This window comes from Hyperoodon ampullatus (assembly GCF_949752795.1).
Source record: "Hyperoodon ampullatus genome assembly, chromosome: 7".
NCBI classification, from domain to species: Eukaryota; Metazoa; Chordata; class Mammalia; order Artiodactyla; family Ziphiidae; genus Hyperoodon; species Hyperoodon ampullatus.
The window spans coordinates 81,497,428-81,513,390 of record NC_136920.1 but is presented as its reverse complement, the minus strand read 5'-3'; positions in this window follow the sequence as shown (position 1 = coordinate 81,513,390).

Genomic DNA, 15,963 nt, shown 5'->3' with positions numbered 1-15,963 from the left:
GCGTCCCTCAGCTGTAGGACGAGACCAACTTTGGCGTTGCACGGGTTCGCTCCAAGCCAGCACTGCTGTTCAGGAAGAGCTTCCAGTAGCACCTTAGTGCAGGGGGACTTGGTCTGTTGTCCTGCCGCTGCCCTCAGTGGGGGGCCACCTGCTCTTCTTGAGGAGAATCAGGGATGGGGAATTGCAGAGTCCCGGCTGGAGTTGCGGCACCCCTTGTCTGATAACAGGGAAGGGGGGACAGGGCTGTGTGGTGCCCTGGGACTGGACTCACCAGGTCGACTCAGCCTCTCAGCTTCCTCACCTCCCCCCACACACCCCACAAGAGTTTCTAATAATATGTAATTGCACCTTAGGTTCTCGGTCTTCAAACTCATACCCAGGCTCCCAGGTCCCTTGATTCAGCCAATTCCTCTGTGCTCTTTCTTCTATTAGATACAGTCCCAGAGTGAGGGGCTGTGGGATGCGACTGGAGGGACACCGGCAGCACTGACCTCAGCTGACTAAAGAGATACAGGGTCTGTGCTATCACACATGTGCGAGGACCCTTAAGGCAGAATCGAGGGGGCCAGTTAGAGGCAGTCCTTGCTGCCTCAAGTGAGTATGGATCACCGTCGGGTGGGGAGCACACTGAGCCTTGAGAAGTACTGTTAGGAGTATGTGTTCCTCCCTGCACTTCAAGGACGTGAGTGGGCTTCAGGGCTCCATTTCCCCTCGAGTCCTCCAGGTCCGACTGCACCCCAGTGGCCTTGCAGACCTGGCTTCCTGTCCCAGAACTTGCCAGGCTCCAGGAAGAATCCAGACTGCAGAGATGGTGCCTGAGCGCTCCTGCTTAAGAAGTGCTGTCCCTGGGGACACAACAGTGGAGGGAGGAAGTGTAAAGGGAGTAGGGGGGTGGGGTCGGGATGGGTGGCTGCCCTCGGAGACGTTGAGAGAGAAATATCGCCCCCCACAGCCCCTGCCCCCTGCAACTGACTGACCCACTGATGCCATAGGATCTCAGGCCCTTTTTGTCAGAGATGCCTCTGCTTCTTTACTCCTGCGTTCAAAACTATGCAAAACCAACTGTTCATCCTTTTGCTGCCTTGCCAGGACTTTTAAAGCACTGTTCTTTTGGAGCACTCGTTCCCTAAACTGCAGTTTGGAGCTGTCCCAGCTATTTAAAAGTGTTCTCCTTAAACTGAGACTAAATCCTACTGTTTTGGAAAAACGACCTTCACTTCCGAGGAGATCATGTTTTCTGCCCATTCCTTCTTTCTACTTCCCTCTTAAGAAGCCCTGTGCTCAAAGAGCTTGGTGATTTATTTTTTGCTTGATGTCAAAAAGAAACCTTCCTCATGCACCCCAAAAAGCTTTCCTGGAACATAGGTGTTTCAAAACCATGATAGTGTTTTGCAGTTAGTATACACTGGGTAGACTGCCTAGCAATCCTTTCAAGAGCCAGAGGTGAGCGTAATCAACTTATTTGATTGGATGCCCTTCAAGTTTAGGAAGGTCCCATTCTTATGCCCCAGCTGATAAGACAGAGCCCTGGATGGCTGTCGGTGTGATTAGATAACTTCTGATGATTTTATTTCCCTTACTGAGCTGCTGCTTCTGGGTTAAATTCATTTTATTACCTGTCAATGGCTCAGCAGCCATGGCTCATGGGCACAGCTGCTCTGTGGCATGTGGGATCCTCCCGGACCGGGGCATGAACCTGCGTCTCCTGCATCAGCAGGCGGACTCTCAAACGCTGCACCACCAGGAAAGCCCTACCTGTCCATTTTTAAAGAAAGACTGACAAAGCCACTGTAATAGGTCAGGAGTCTGAGCTCAGGGTTGGTCAAAGGTACTCACAGGGAGGAAGGTGGATAAAAATAGGTGGGTAAAATAGGAGCATTGGCAAGTACAGCCAGGACAACCGTGTTCACCGTGCATACTAATAAAGGCCAGAATCTCCTCATTTTTCTCTGGTGGGAAGTTCTGATGGTTTCACAGGATCAAACTCAAATCATATTCAAACTAGGGGGCTTCCCAGAAGGCGCTGAAGCACCGGCAGAGCCCACCTGCGCTCCCACTTTGGCACTCCAGGATCAGAGTTGGGTTTGGAGATGGGGTTGCTGTAACCCCAAGGAGATGAGCAAAGAGGAGGAGTTGATTACCAGTCTCCTCTGACTCTCTGGCCCAAATTGCCTGGCTTCACAGGGGGGACAGAGTTTTGCTTTGAGCAACTGATGGGGCACTTCCAGGCTCGTGGGGTTGCCCAGTGACCCGACAGCCTGACAGGCTGGCTGCGGTGTGACCGCCCTTTTTTTCTCCAGAATCTGTACATCAGGTGGTGCATGGTTGTGGGCAACCATTCACTGCCCCCTCAAGGGGGATGGCACCTTCCCTCTCTGTACCCTATGATCACCAGGTACTGGAAATGAATGTAAGGTTTTTGACTTCAAGGAAGAGCTCACATAACCCCTTCTGCCTCATAATGTGTGGGATTTACTATAATGGAAGGACATTATAAAGAACAGGTAGAAAACTCACCTGTTGGTCTCCATGTAGGAGTTTATTTTGCATGAATCTCTCCTACATGAATAGATATCAGAGGTTTATTTTTGTTCCCGTGTGTGTAGTTTGGCAGAGGATGTAGGTATGGTGATTTGAAGCCCTCAAAGAAATATTCTCTGAATTCTCAAGACTTCTCTTGATTGTAACTGAAAGAGACCTGGAAAAGGAGGAAAAGCAAAGGAGGAGGGAGAACGAATGATTGTTTCTCAGTAAATTCACCTTCCTGGTTGATTGTTCTGTCTTCTCGTTTCTTTTAACTTCTATGTATGTCTAATGGAATGATGTAGAAAGGCTGATTTTTATGCTTTAAAAGGTTTTACATCACAAAGAAACTAGAAGTGGCTAACAGAACTTATTCACATCAATGTTACATAGAGACTTTGATATTAAATTTGTATACTAAAATGGGTTAATCCAAATTTTCTCTTTCTTTTTGAGTGAATATTTGTAACATAGTTTTATAGATAATAATTTATCCTAGATATACAAAATTGTGAGAATGGGTACCATTTTTCAGCACTTAAATGATTTCTTTTAAATGAATAGATCGTACACTTTAAATGCCAATGTTGTGTCTTACATGTTGTTTTTTAATTCCTTGATTTACAAAACTTGTGTTTAATTGATTTCTATCTAATAATCTGTCTCCCCTTTATTGTTTCTTACTTTATATTTTATTGATCTATAGTTAATTTACATTATTATATTAGTTGCAGAGGTACAACATAGTGATTCATAAATGTTTAGGTTGTTCTCCATTTATACTTATTATAAAAGAGTGGCTCTATTCCCCATGCTATACAGTACGTCACTGTAGATTATTGATTTTATAGATAGTGGATTATTCCTCAGAATCTCCTACCAATATTTTGCTCCTCCACCCTGTCTCTCCCTGCTGGTAACCACTAGTCTGTTCTTTAATCTGTGAGTCTGTTTCATTGCTGTTGTTGTTGTATTCAATTTTTTAGATGCCACGTGTAAGTGATAACCTACCAGGATTGTTTTCTCTGTGGCTTATTTTACTAAGCATAATACCCTCCAAGTCCATCCATGTTCTTGCAAATGGCAAAATTTCATTTTTTGCTGAAGTCATCATAAAAATATTTTTTTATCCCCTAACCTATTGATGAACACTTAGTTTGACTCTATATCTTGGCTATGGCAAATAACACTGTTATGAACATTGGTGTGCAGCTATTTTTTTTGAAATAGTGTTTTTGTTTTCTTCTGATATACCCAAAAGTAAAACTGCTGGATATTATGGCAGTTCTATTTTTAGTTTTTTTGTGGAACCTCCATTCTGCTTTCCACAGTAGCTGCACTACTTCACATTCACATCAAGAGTGTACAAGAGTTTCCCTTTCTCCACATCCTCACTAACCTTTGTTATTTGTGACCTTTTTGATGACAGCCATTCTGACAAGACTGAGGTGATATATCTCATAGTTTTGATTTGCATTTGATTGCCGATTAGCTGTGTTTAGCATTTTTGTGAGTTCTGGCTGTCTATCTATATTTTTTCCTTGGAAAAATGTCTATCTAGGTCTTCTCATTTTTTAAAAAAATATTTTGGGTGTTGTTCTGGTATTGAGTTGGATGTGCTGTTTCTGTAGTTTAGATATGAACCCTTGCTTGGTCATCTTTTTGGTGTTAACCTCTTATCATGTGCCAATATTGTCTCTCCTTCAGCAGGTTGTCTTTTCATTTTGTCTTTGGTTTCCTTTGCTGTGCAAAATCTTTTAAGTTTAATGAAGTCCCATTTGTTTATTTTTGCTTTTGTTTCATTTGCCTTAGTAGGCTGAACCCAAAACTGTTGCTATCATTTATGTTGAAGAATGTTCTGTATTTTCCTCTCGGGGTTTTATGGTCCTACATTTAGTTCTTTATTCAGTTTTGCATTTATTTTATATACGTTGTGCTAAAATACTCTAATTTTATTCTTTTCCATGTAGCTGACCAGTTTTCCCAGTACCACTTATTGAAGAGACAGTTTTTTCTCCATATTGCCTGCTTTGTCATAAATCAATTAAATATACGTGTGTGGGCTTATTTCTGGGATCTCTATTCTATTCCAGTGATCTTTGTGTCTGTTTTTGCTCCGGTCTGATGCTCTTTGATTATTGTCGCTTTGCAGTATAATCTGAAGTCAAAGTGCGTGATGCCTCCAGCTCTGTTCTTTTTTTTTTTTTTTTTTTTTGCGGTACGCGGGCCTCTCCCTGCTGTGGTCTCTCCCGTTGTGGAGCACAGGCTCCGGACGCGCAGGCTCAGCAGCCATGGCTCCCGGACCCAGCCGCACCGCGGCATGCGGGATCTTCCCAGACCGGGGCATGAACCTGGGTCCCCTGCATCGGCAGGTGGACTCTCAACCACTGCGCCACCAGGGAAGCCCCAGCTCCGTTCTCTCTCAAGATTGTTTGGCTATTTGGGGTCTCTGTGTTTCTATAGAAATTTTAAAATTACTTTTTCAAGTTCTGTGAAAATGTTTTGGTATTCCGATATGGATTGCATTAAATCTGTAGATTGTCTTTGGTAGTATGGTTATTTTAACAGTATTAATTCTTCCAGTCCATGCACCTGCTGTATTTTCCCATCTTTTTCTGTTGCCTTCAAATTCTTTCACCAATGGCTGATAGATTTCTGAGTACATGTCTTTTACCTGCTTAGGTGTGTTTGTTCCTAAGTATCTTATTCTTCTTGGTGTGATTGCATATGGTATTGTTTTCTTAATTTTTTTTTCTTTATGAGAGCTTTGAGTTTTGTTTTTTCTTCTTTTTCTAATTCCTTCAGGTGTAATGTTAAGTTGTTTATTTGACATTTTTCTTGTTTCCTAAGAATAAGCTTGTGTCACTATAACTTCCCCCTGTGAACTGCGTTGGCTGTGTCCCATAGATTTTGGATCATTTTGTGTTCATTGTCATTTGTCTTGGGTATTTTTAGAATCCCTCTTTACTTTCTCCAGTGTTCCTTTCTTCCCCTTTTATTCCGTTCATCTGTGATGTGAGGACTATCTTTAATATTATGTTTGGATTTCTTTCAGATTTGTGTGTGTGTGTGTGTGTGTGTGTGTGATTATTTAAGTTGCTGAGCTCTTAATTTCACATGGACACTAACAACCCTGTATTTTTACTCTGCTCCCCAGCAGTTACTGAATTTGACCTTATATTTTACATCTACTTGTTTTGTGTGTCCCTTAACTTCTTATTGTGAATATAGATTTTATTACTGTTTTCTTTCATTCTTCGTATTAGCTGTGTACATGGTTGATTTACTGCCTTTGTTGAATATTTGCCTTATCCAATGAGGTTTTTCCTTTAGTAAGTTTCCTTTCCTAATTTTTATGTTTCAGTTGTGGCCTTTTCTTTTTCACTGAGAAAAGCCCCTTTAAGATTTCTCATAAAGCTGGTTTGGTGATGCTGAGCTCTTTTAGTTTTGCTTCTCTGTAAAACTTTAGATCTCACCATTAAATCTGAAGGAGAGCCTTGCTGGGTAGAGTATTTTTGGTTATAGGCTTTTCCCTTTAAATATACCATGCCACTCCCTTCTGGCATGCAGAGGTTATCCTGAAAAGTCAGCTGATAACTTTATGCAAGTTCCCATGTTTGTAACTTGTTGCTTTTCCTTTGCTTCTTTTAATAGTGTCTTTTTATCTTTATTTTTTTGCCATTTTAATTACAATGAGTCTTAGTGTGGTCTTCTTTGGGTTGATCCTGTTTTGGCCTTACTGTGTTTACTGGACTTGGATGTCTGTTTTCTTTCCCAGGTTAAGGAAGTTTTCAGCTCTTATGTCTTCAGGTATGTTCTACACTGCTTTCTCTTTCCTTTTTGCTTCTGGGACCAGTATCATGCAAATATTAGTACACTTGATGTTGTTTCCCAAGTCTGTTCAATTTTCCTCATTTCATTTTTATCTATTGTTTTACCGTTCATCTTCAGTGATTGCCAGTACACTGTCCTTCAGTTTTCTGATTCATTCCTCTGTATCATTTAGTCTACAGTAGTTTCCTTTTAGTGTATTTTTCATTTCTGTTATTGTATTCCTCATCTCTGTTTTGTTGTTCTTTAATGGCCTAACTCTTTTTTAAAAAAAATTCTAACTTCTTGCTCTGGTCGTCCATTCTTCTCCTGAGTTCTTTGATCATCTTTATAGTCATTACCTTGAACTATTTTTTTGCGGAGATTGGCTATCTCCACTTAACTTAGATCTTCTTCTGAATTCTTATCTTGTTCCTTCATTTTGATCGTGTTTCTGTGTCACCTCATTTTTCTTAACTTTCTGTTTTTATTGCTATGTGTGTAGTAGGTTCGTTACATTTCCTGACCATGGAGAAGTGGCCTTTTGTAGGAGAGGTCCTATGTGTCCCAGCAGCCCACTGTCCCTTGTTCACTACAATTATATGTTCTAGGTGTACCCCCTATGTGGGCTGCTTGGGCTCTTCTGTTGTGGTGGGCTGACTACTGTGGGTGGTCTGGTGGGCTTGGCTGCTCCCAGAGTGCTTGTTTGTCAGACTCTGCCTTGTATGGAGGTTGTCTGTGCTGCTTGGTGAGGCTAAGTCATAAGGCAGCTGGATGCACAACTCTGGGGGATACCAAATCTAGTGCTGGTTCACTTATGGGTAGAATTGCAGTTAAGGTGATATCAGGGCTAGTGCCCAGTCACTGGTCCTGGGGCGATGCTGGCTACTGGGAGGAAGACACAGGTCCTGAGTTCTGGCTGCAGGGCCCAGGAGTCGCAGAGTTGGTGTTGGATCACTGTTCCTGACACAGCTATCTGCAGGGTCTGGGGTACCCCTAATCTTGTATTGGCATTCTGATGGGCAGTGTCAGGACCCAGCTGAGTCCATGGCTGCTTCTGGTCTACAAGTGAGTGTTCTGGTCACACAGGCTGCTGGGCTGTGCTATTCCTGGTGCTAGTGTGTGCCTCTTGGTATATGAGGCTGATCCCACTGCTAGAGCAGGTTTGCTGTTGGGTAGGCCCAAGCTCCATCCAGTCCCTGTGTGATAATCAGCTGCTGACGGTGTGGCTGATTCCAAGGCCAGAGCAGGCTCACCTGTCAGGGTGGGCCAGTGACTCCGGGCTGGTGCCTGTCCACTGATGTGTGGAGGCTGGTCCTAGGGCTTTTGGTGGCTGGGCCCAGTTCCAGGGGCAGCTGTGCAATGAGAGGTTCTGAAGGCAGCCTGTTTGCTGGTGGATGGGGCTATGCCCCTGCTCAGTTAGTTGCTTGGCCTGCAGAATCCTAGTACTTGTGTCTGTAGCCTGGTGGAAATGGGTAAGGCTAGGTCCTGAGGCTAAAAAGATAAAGGGAGGATTCTGAAATTATGCTTGCTAGTACCAGTGGCCACGAGGTAGAAGGAGCTCCCCCAAATGGCTGCTGCCAGTGTCTATGTCCCTGAGGCTGTGCTGTAGTTGCCTCTGGACTCTCTGGCAGACTCTCCAAGATCAGGAGGTAGGTGTGACCTAGGATCCGTTCAAATGACTGCTTCTGTTCTGATTCTCAGATCATGTGGGATTTTGTGAGCATCTTTTAAGAGTGGAATCTCGATTTCCCACAGCCCTCTGTCTCTCTGGAAAATAGGCACTACTTGTATTCAAAGCCCAACTTTCTAGGGACTCTTCTTTCCAGCACAGGGTCCCTGGGCTTGGGAGCCTGATGTTGGGTTCATACCACTTGCTATCTGGGTGCACCTCAGAAATTGTAAGTATTCTCCCATTTGTGGGCCACCAACCTGGTGGTATAGGTCTTAACTCTGTTGAGATTTTGCCCTTCCTTCCTGTCTTGCCAAGGTGCCTTCCTTATATCTTTAGCTGTAAAACATCTTTTATGGTTGGTCCTGGCCTTTTTCATCAATTGCTGTTCTATAAACTGTTGTGACTTTGGTGTGCCCATGAGAGACATCAAGCTCTGGGTCTTTGAATGCTACCATCTTAGACAATCTCTCCACTTCATTCTTAAATCATATTATTTAATTTTTCTTAGTATCTTATTTGATTAGCGACAGTTTGAAATTTATTATCACTCATGTTTACTTCGTCTGTTTTAAAAAAAATTGAATAGTGCATTCATTCATTTTGAAGTGAAGGTAGTAACCTGTGAATTTCCATACCTCAAAAATCAAGGATAGGAATAAGCCTTTTCTCCCTGTGTTACCCTCAAACTCTGCACCCCACACCAGCCTGGGGATTAACCTCCTGCACCCATGCCCACCTTTTGTTTTTAGACCGTTAACCATCACTGCATCTGTATGTGTGTTGACAAAGTGAACTCTAGTCTTTCCGGTTTTTGTGTTTTGTTTTTTGGTTTAGGGAACAGTCCTACTATGAAAGTACATTAACTGGTCTGCTGAAGTTCATATATAAACCTGTCAAGCACATTACCAGAATTGGAATTGCTTGTATATACACTTTGATAAATTTTAGAGACAGTGGTAGAACAGAAGTAAATTGTATTTAAAATCCCACAATATTCTCACACCATGGAAACTCTTCCCTTTTTAATATATTTGTGTGTAGTTTATCTTTATGTCCATACTATATTTCCCAGAGATGCGTAAGTGTTATGTTTCTTGCTAGCACACTTACCATATTGTTCAAAGTCAGGTGTTTAGTGGTTTTAGCATGATCATATTTCCATGAACTCACAAATACAAGATCTTCTCTCACACTGTCTTTTACTCCTTGTTGTTTTATATTGCCCTCCTTATTCTCAGTCCTGGTCTTTCTTTATGCTCTTCATCAACCTGGATAATTTATACTATTTTCTCCTTTATTCAAGACCAATAGAATAGAATAGAACACCCAGAAATAAACCCTCATATATGGCCAAATGATTTTTGACAAGTTGTCAAGACTTTTCAAAGTAGAAAGGACAGTATTTTCAACAAATGGTGCTGAGAAATCTTGTTGTCCACATGCAAAAGAAGGAAGATGGACCCTTCCCTAACATCCTAGGCAAAAACTTAATGAAAACATATCAAGAAACTAAATATAAGACCTAATAAAATAAAAAGTCTTAGCAGAAGACACAGGACAAGAGCTTCATAACATTGGATTTGGAAGTTTTCCTCAATATGAAATGAAGGAAAAACAAAGGTACAGCTAACAAAAAAAAAGAAACAATTTGCACCACATAATTTAAAAAAAAATGTGTGTCAAAGAACAGAATAAAATGGCAACCCACAAGATGGGAGAAAATATTTGAAAGCCATCTATCTGTCAAGAGATTTCTATTCAGAATATACAGAGAACTCCTACAACTCAACAAGAAGCAAACACCCTGATTCAAAAATGGATAAAAGACTTGAATAGATGGTTCTTCAAAAGGATGTACAAATGACTAAGCACTTGAATAGATGCTCCATATCACTAAATGCATGTTTATATATTTGTGTGCATGCATACACACACAAGCACACACACATACACAAGCAGAAAACATGTATTGGTGAGGATGTGAGGGAGTTGGAAGCATTGTGCTCTGTGAGTGGGAATGTAGAATGATACAGCTGCTTTGCAAAAGAGTATGGGAATTTTTCAGATATAGAAAAATAGAATTACTACACGATCCAGGAATTTTACTATGAGGTATACCCAAAGGAATTGAAATCAGAGTCTTAAAGTAATATTTGTACTCCTGTGTTTAGAGCAGTAATAATCACAGTAGCTAAAATATGAAAGCAACCTAAGTGTTCATCCACTAGTTCCTGGATAAGCAAAGTGTGGTATACCCATATAATACAATATTATTCAGTGTTAAGAAGGAAAAGATCTAAGAATATGCTACAACATGGATGAATCCTGAGGAAATTTAGCTACCATATATGCCATTTTTGTGACATTTAGTGAGTCATAACAACGAAACTAATTATTTCTATTATATGGGGTACTTAGTGTAGTCAAAACCATAGAAATTGGGAGGGTAATGATGCTTTTCAGGTGGTTATGGAACAAAAATGAAAGTTATGTTTAAAGGATATAGAGTTACAGTTTTAAAACATAGAAAATGATTAGAAAGATAAATGGCGATGTTGATCACCCAATAATATGAATGTATATAATATCACTGAACAGTGCACTTTATAATAATTAACATGTTATATTTTATGTTACTTGATTTTACCGACATACAAATTTGGGAAAGAATGTAATATCAGGAAAGGGAGTGGACCTGGGATAGAGCAGAGAGTAATCAGAAAGGTGAGACACTGCATATTGTTGAAGAAGAGGCAAGAGTCTTCACTGGCCAGAAGAGACTTTATAAAAAAAAGTTATTCTGAGGGTGTATTAAATAGATATCTGTGGGTGAACTGCTATCTCCCCTGTGTTATCTTAAAGAGTCTTTAATAAAGTACATAAGGCTTGTTGAGGCTTTTTAAAAAACTAGGTTCTGCATGAAATAATTAGAGGCTGGTACTTAAGTCTATGCCTAGGTTGACAGATTTTTCAGGGAAGACGAACCTGAGAACAGTGGAGGTCCTGAGAGTGTAAGTACATGGAAATTGGGAAAAAAATAATAAAGGGAATTAGGAAAACTTTCGACTCTGAAGGTCATGTATTACTGAGTCAGACTTGAGGTTTCTAAGGAGTTATATACACAGTTGCTATTTCGATTGCTTGTTGATGAAGATCAGTGGAAAAACTAGAGTCGTTTCCAAGCGTAGGTAAGATATGAGAGGATGGAGGTGGAAAGTAGGGAGGCCCAGAGAAAAGTGGGAAGGTCATATTGGGCCAAGATGGTGGTAATATCCAGCAGAACGGATGGTAGGGCAGACTATGGATTCATCTTTCTTATTTCGGCTCCCCACCACATCCTTAATAGTTCTTTGGGAATATTTCATTGCTCTGTGATGCAGGTACAGAATTCGAGTGAGGAGACTACACTCTCAGTGTCCAGCTGTCTGAGTCCTCAGTGTGCTTCAAATAATGGAGAACTATTGCTTCTTTGTGAGAAGAGTTAGTACCTCGTAGCTAAGCTTAAGCTGGAGCTTATGCAATATTGATTCCATTTTATATATACTGTTGGCATGGAGGTTCCTCCTCCTCTTTTCTTGATCATTATGAAATGAATCTATATTTCTCAATATTTGGGTATATCAGATAAATACATTAAGTAAAGGAATCTTATATATTGCTCCCTGCATAATTTGCCCTTTTCTGTTTCTCTTTTACCTTTACTAAATTAGCACAGGGAGAGACCGTGAAATGTTCTGACCAGGAGAGATTAAAACATCATAATTCTAGAGAGGTTGGTTGGACAGAGCAGGGGTCCCAGTGAGAGTCAAAGCTTCTGTTTCTACTTGGAAGTGTACCTGTATAGAGTAGAGGGCTCCAGGAAATATCCTAGAATATTGCACTGTCCCTGCGGGAGATCATTAAGAGAGGCAGGATCTGGTCCCAGATCAGTGTACTATGACATGTTTGTCAGTCATCTGATGTGAGATTCTCAGAGCCAATCCCATGGTAGGGCTAAGTGCAGAGTGATGAGGAACCTGTGAAAGCCTTTGATTGCATGTTAAAGATGAAGCTCTGATTTTGGGGAGAATTTTCTTACCTGACTGAATGTCACTCTTCTGTGGGGATGAGATTCTGTGCTTTTCCTCTCTTGATGACCACTGACTGAAAATCATTAGAGGATCATGTCTAGACAGAATTCTTTATTTAATTTCTTAAAGAAGAAAACATAGAAAACATTTTTATCCACTTTCAAATTGAAGATCAAGGGGAATGACATCAGTGAAAATGTCAGAGTAGGGAGTTCTAGCTTGTTTCCATCACCAGAAACACTGACATACATGGTAAAACCTGTCAGAGTGATCTTATCAACACATGTAAGGTTTCTTTTCTTTTTGCCCTGTAGATTTATCTTTCACTGAAACTTAACTTACTACAGGATGTGGAGAATAAACAGGGAAGTAGAAACTCTATTTCCTGATGAGAGAATCACTAAGTCACATTAGCTGTTCTGAGCTATGTGTTACTCACTGTGACTGTAATTAAAACAAACAAACAAACAAAACACTTTTTTTGTAAGTCAGTTCAGACATTTCCTCATTAAAGACAAGGTAACAGATACAGATTTAGATCTACCAGAATTGAGCAAAATTTTTATTGTACCTGTGCTGAATATATGAGCATGACCTGCTAGAAATCTTCATTATACTTATTGCCACAACTGACAAATTCCCTTTTGCCACTCCTGATATGTTGCATGTAAGGAATGTTGCATGTAAGGAATGTTGCATGTAAGGTCACTAACACCAGCAGGTCATAGGTAAACTCTGTCACATGGATTACTGCATGTTTTCCTGCTGGAAGACCACATATTCTCGAGTATCATGCCTGCAGAGTATGTGGGCTCTTCTTTTTTCTGGATAAAGTTTAGATAATCACCTAATTTTATGAGAAATATATAACTTGTATTTGCATATTCTTCAGGTTTTTATTTATTCATTCTCTTTCAAGTCCTAAGTGTAAATATTAAAGTGATTTCCAAGAGGGTGGTAAATAAGACAGCTACGTTTATGCTCCAAAATTAGCAATAAAGCATAATACAATGGTAAGTGCATTAATGTGTGATTAATATGTAGATACTTACGTAAATGCAATTTTAGTAATGCTTTGTGGAGAGCTTCAGAATCTAGGTATTTAAAAAAAAGAAGAAGGAGTTTTTGAAACTCTCAGGGAATTATATAGAAGTCTTTGTGTCTATAAATATCAATCTGGAATAATGCATTTTCTCAGAAATAAACTAGGCATAAAATTGTAGGAAAAAACTTCATGAAATGAAAGAGCATGTGAGATGGCCATACAAGAAAAATAATATTCACAGAGAATAATGAACAGTGTGGAGTTCAGCAAAACGGTAATACAGATTCAGAGAGTAAATCTTTGGAGAGCCTAATTATGAGTTCCTCATATTGCATCTTTGGAGAGACTGTAGTCATTTGAAATATGATGTTATAAGATGATGTGAACATACTTAAATACTTTCATTTAGAAATGACCACTTAGAACGAGAATAAATGAGAGTACAAAATTATGTTTTTGTTGATTTTTGAAGATCTCAGGTGAGTGCTGATAATTTAAATATATATGATATCATCATGCTGGTGCAGTGGTTGAGAGTCCGCCTGCTGATGTAGGGGACACGGGTTCGTGCTCCAGTCTGGGAAGATCACACATGCTGCGGAGTGGCTAGACTCGTGAGCCATGGCCACTGAGCCTGCGCGTCCAGAGCCTGTGCTCCACAATAGGAGAGCCCACAACAGTGAGAGGCCCATGTACCGAAAAAAAAAATACATGATATCTTTCACTGCAAAGTAAAGGAGCTGTTACCGTGGAGGATTCCTGGACTGAATGTCAATATTATGACATAGTATGAGTGTGTTTTGTGTTTGGTAATTGCAATCATTGTTGCTTTTGTTGCGGTCATCCATTTACAATGTTTGGTGTCAGTTGATTTTTCTCTTGTAAAAATAAAATACAGTCTGTGTGTGTGGAAAAAAAAATACATGATGTCTTGATAAAGTTGTATGTAATTTGAGATCTGGAAAAAAGCATTTCTTTTCTGTAATGCTAGGATGCTAATTGGACATTTTTGCAAGAAAGAGATTTCAGCATGCAAATCTCGTGTCTCTGAGGTGGGAAGTCAGTTCATGGCAGAACATTCTATTAAACTTGTGTCAGTGCAGAAATATTTCTTTGGAAGGAAGAGGTCACAAATCCCTTTTTAACAGTTAATGGTTTATAGTATACCGAATGAGCAAAATGGCTATTTCTGAACTTTAGAAAAAAATAATATAGTTTTTTTCTGCATTTATATTATGAAGCTGATGTAGAATATCAAAAATTCTTTATTTTGAAAAACAATGTAATCAATTTGACATAATTCATATATATTGAACCTGTGGTACACACACACAATAAAATTTACATTCAAAAAATCTTTTTCACTTAAGAAATATTTTCTAGTGTAGTTGATTTACAATGTTGTGGGGTTTTTTTAAAATACATGTTTATTGGAGTATAATTGCTTTATAACACTGTAAAAGTTTCTGCTTTATAACAAAGTGAATCACCTATATGTATACATATATCCCTATATCCCCCCATCTTGAGGCTCCCTCCCAGACTCCCTATCCCACCCCTGTGGGGGACATAAAGCACCGAACTGATCTCCCTGTGCTATGCGGCAGTTTACCACTAGCTATTTTACATTTGGTAGTGTATATATGTCAGTGCTACTCTCTCACTACGTCCCTGTCTCCCCTTCCGCCCTGTGTCCTTAAGTCCGTTCTCTACATTTGTGTCTTTATTCCTGCCCTGTCACTAGGTTTGTCAGTACCATTTTTCTAGATTCCATATATATGTGTTCGCGTATGGTATTTGTTTTTCCCTTTCTGACGTACTTCACTCTGTATGACAGATTCTAGGTCCAACCACTTCACTACAAATAACTCAATTTTGTTCCTTTTTATGGCTAATACTCCATTGTATATATGGGCCACATCTTCTTTCTATATTCATCTGTCGGTGGACATTTAGGTTGCTTCTATGTCCTGGGTATTGTAAATAGTGCTACAGTGAACATTGTGGTACATGTATCTTTTTGAATTATGGTTTTCTCCAGGTATATGCCCAGTAGTGGGATTGCTGGGTCATATGGTAATTCTATTTTTAGCTTTTAAGGAACCTCCATATTGTTCTCCATAGTGGTTCAGTTATATATATATATATATATATATATATATATATATATATATATGTGTATATATATATATATATATACATATATATATATATATATTCTTTTCCATTATGGTTTATCACAGGATACTGAATATAGTTTCCTCTGCTATACAGTAGGTCTTTGTGGTTTGTCCATCTTATGTGGAATAGTTTGCTTCTGCTATTCCAAAACTCCCAATCTTTCCATCACTCTCTCCTTGGCAACCACAACTCTGTTTTCTATATCTGTGTGTTTGTTTCTGTTTTGCTGACATGTTCATTTGTGTCCTGTTTTTGATTCCACATGTAAGTGATATTATATGGTATTTGTCTTTCTCTTTCTGACTTACTTCACTTAGTATCATTATCTCTAGGTCCATCCATGTTGCTGCAAATGGCATTATTTCATTCTTTTTTATGTCTGAGTAATATCTATTGTATACATATACCACAGTTTCTTTATACATTCATTTTTCAATGAACATTTAGGTTGTTTACATGTCTTGGCTATTATAAATAGTGCTGCTATGAACATAAGGTTTTATGTATTTTTTTGAATTATACTTTTGTCTAGATATATGTCCACAAGTGAGATTGCTGGATCATATGGCAACTCGCTTTATAGTTTTTTTGAGGAAACTCCATACTGTTTTCCATAGTGGCTGCACAAACTTACATGGCCACCAACAGTGTAGAAGGGT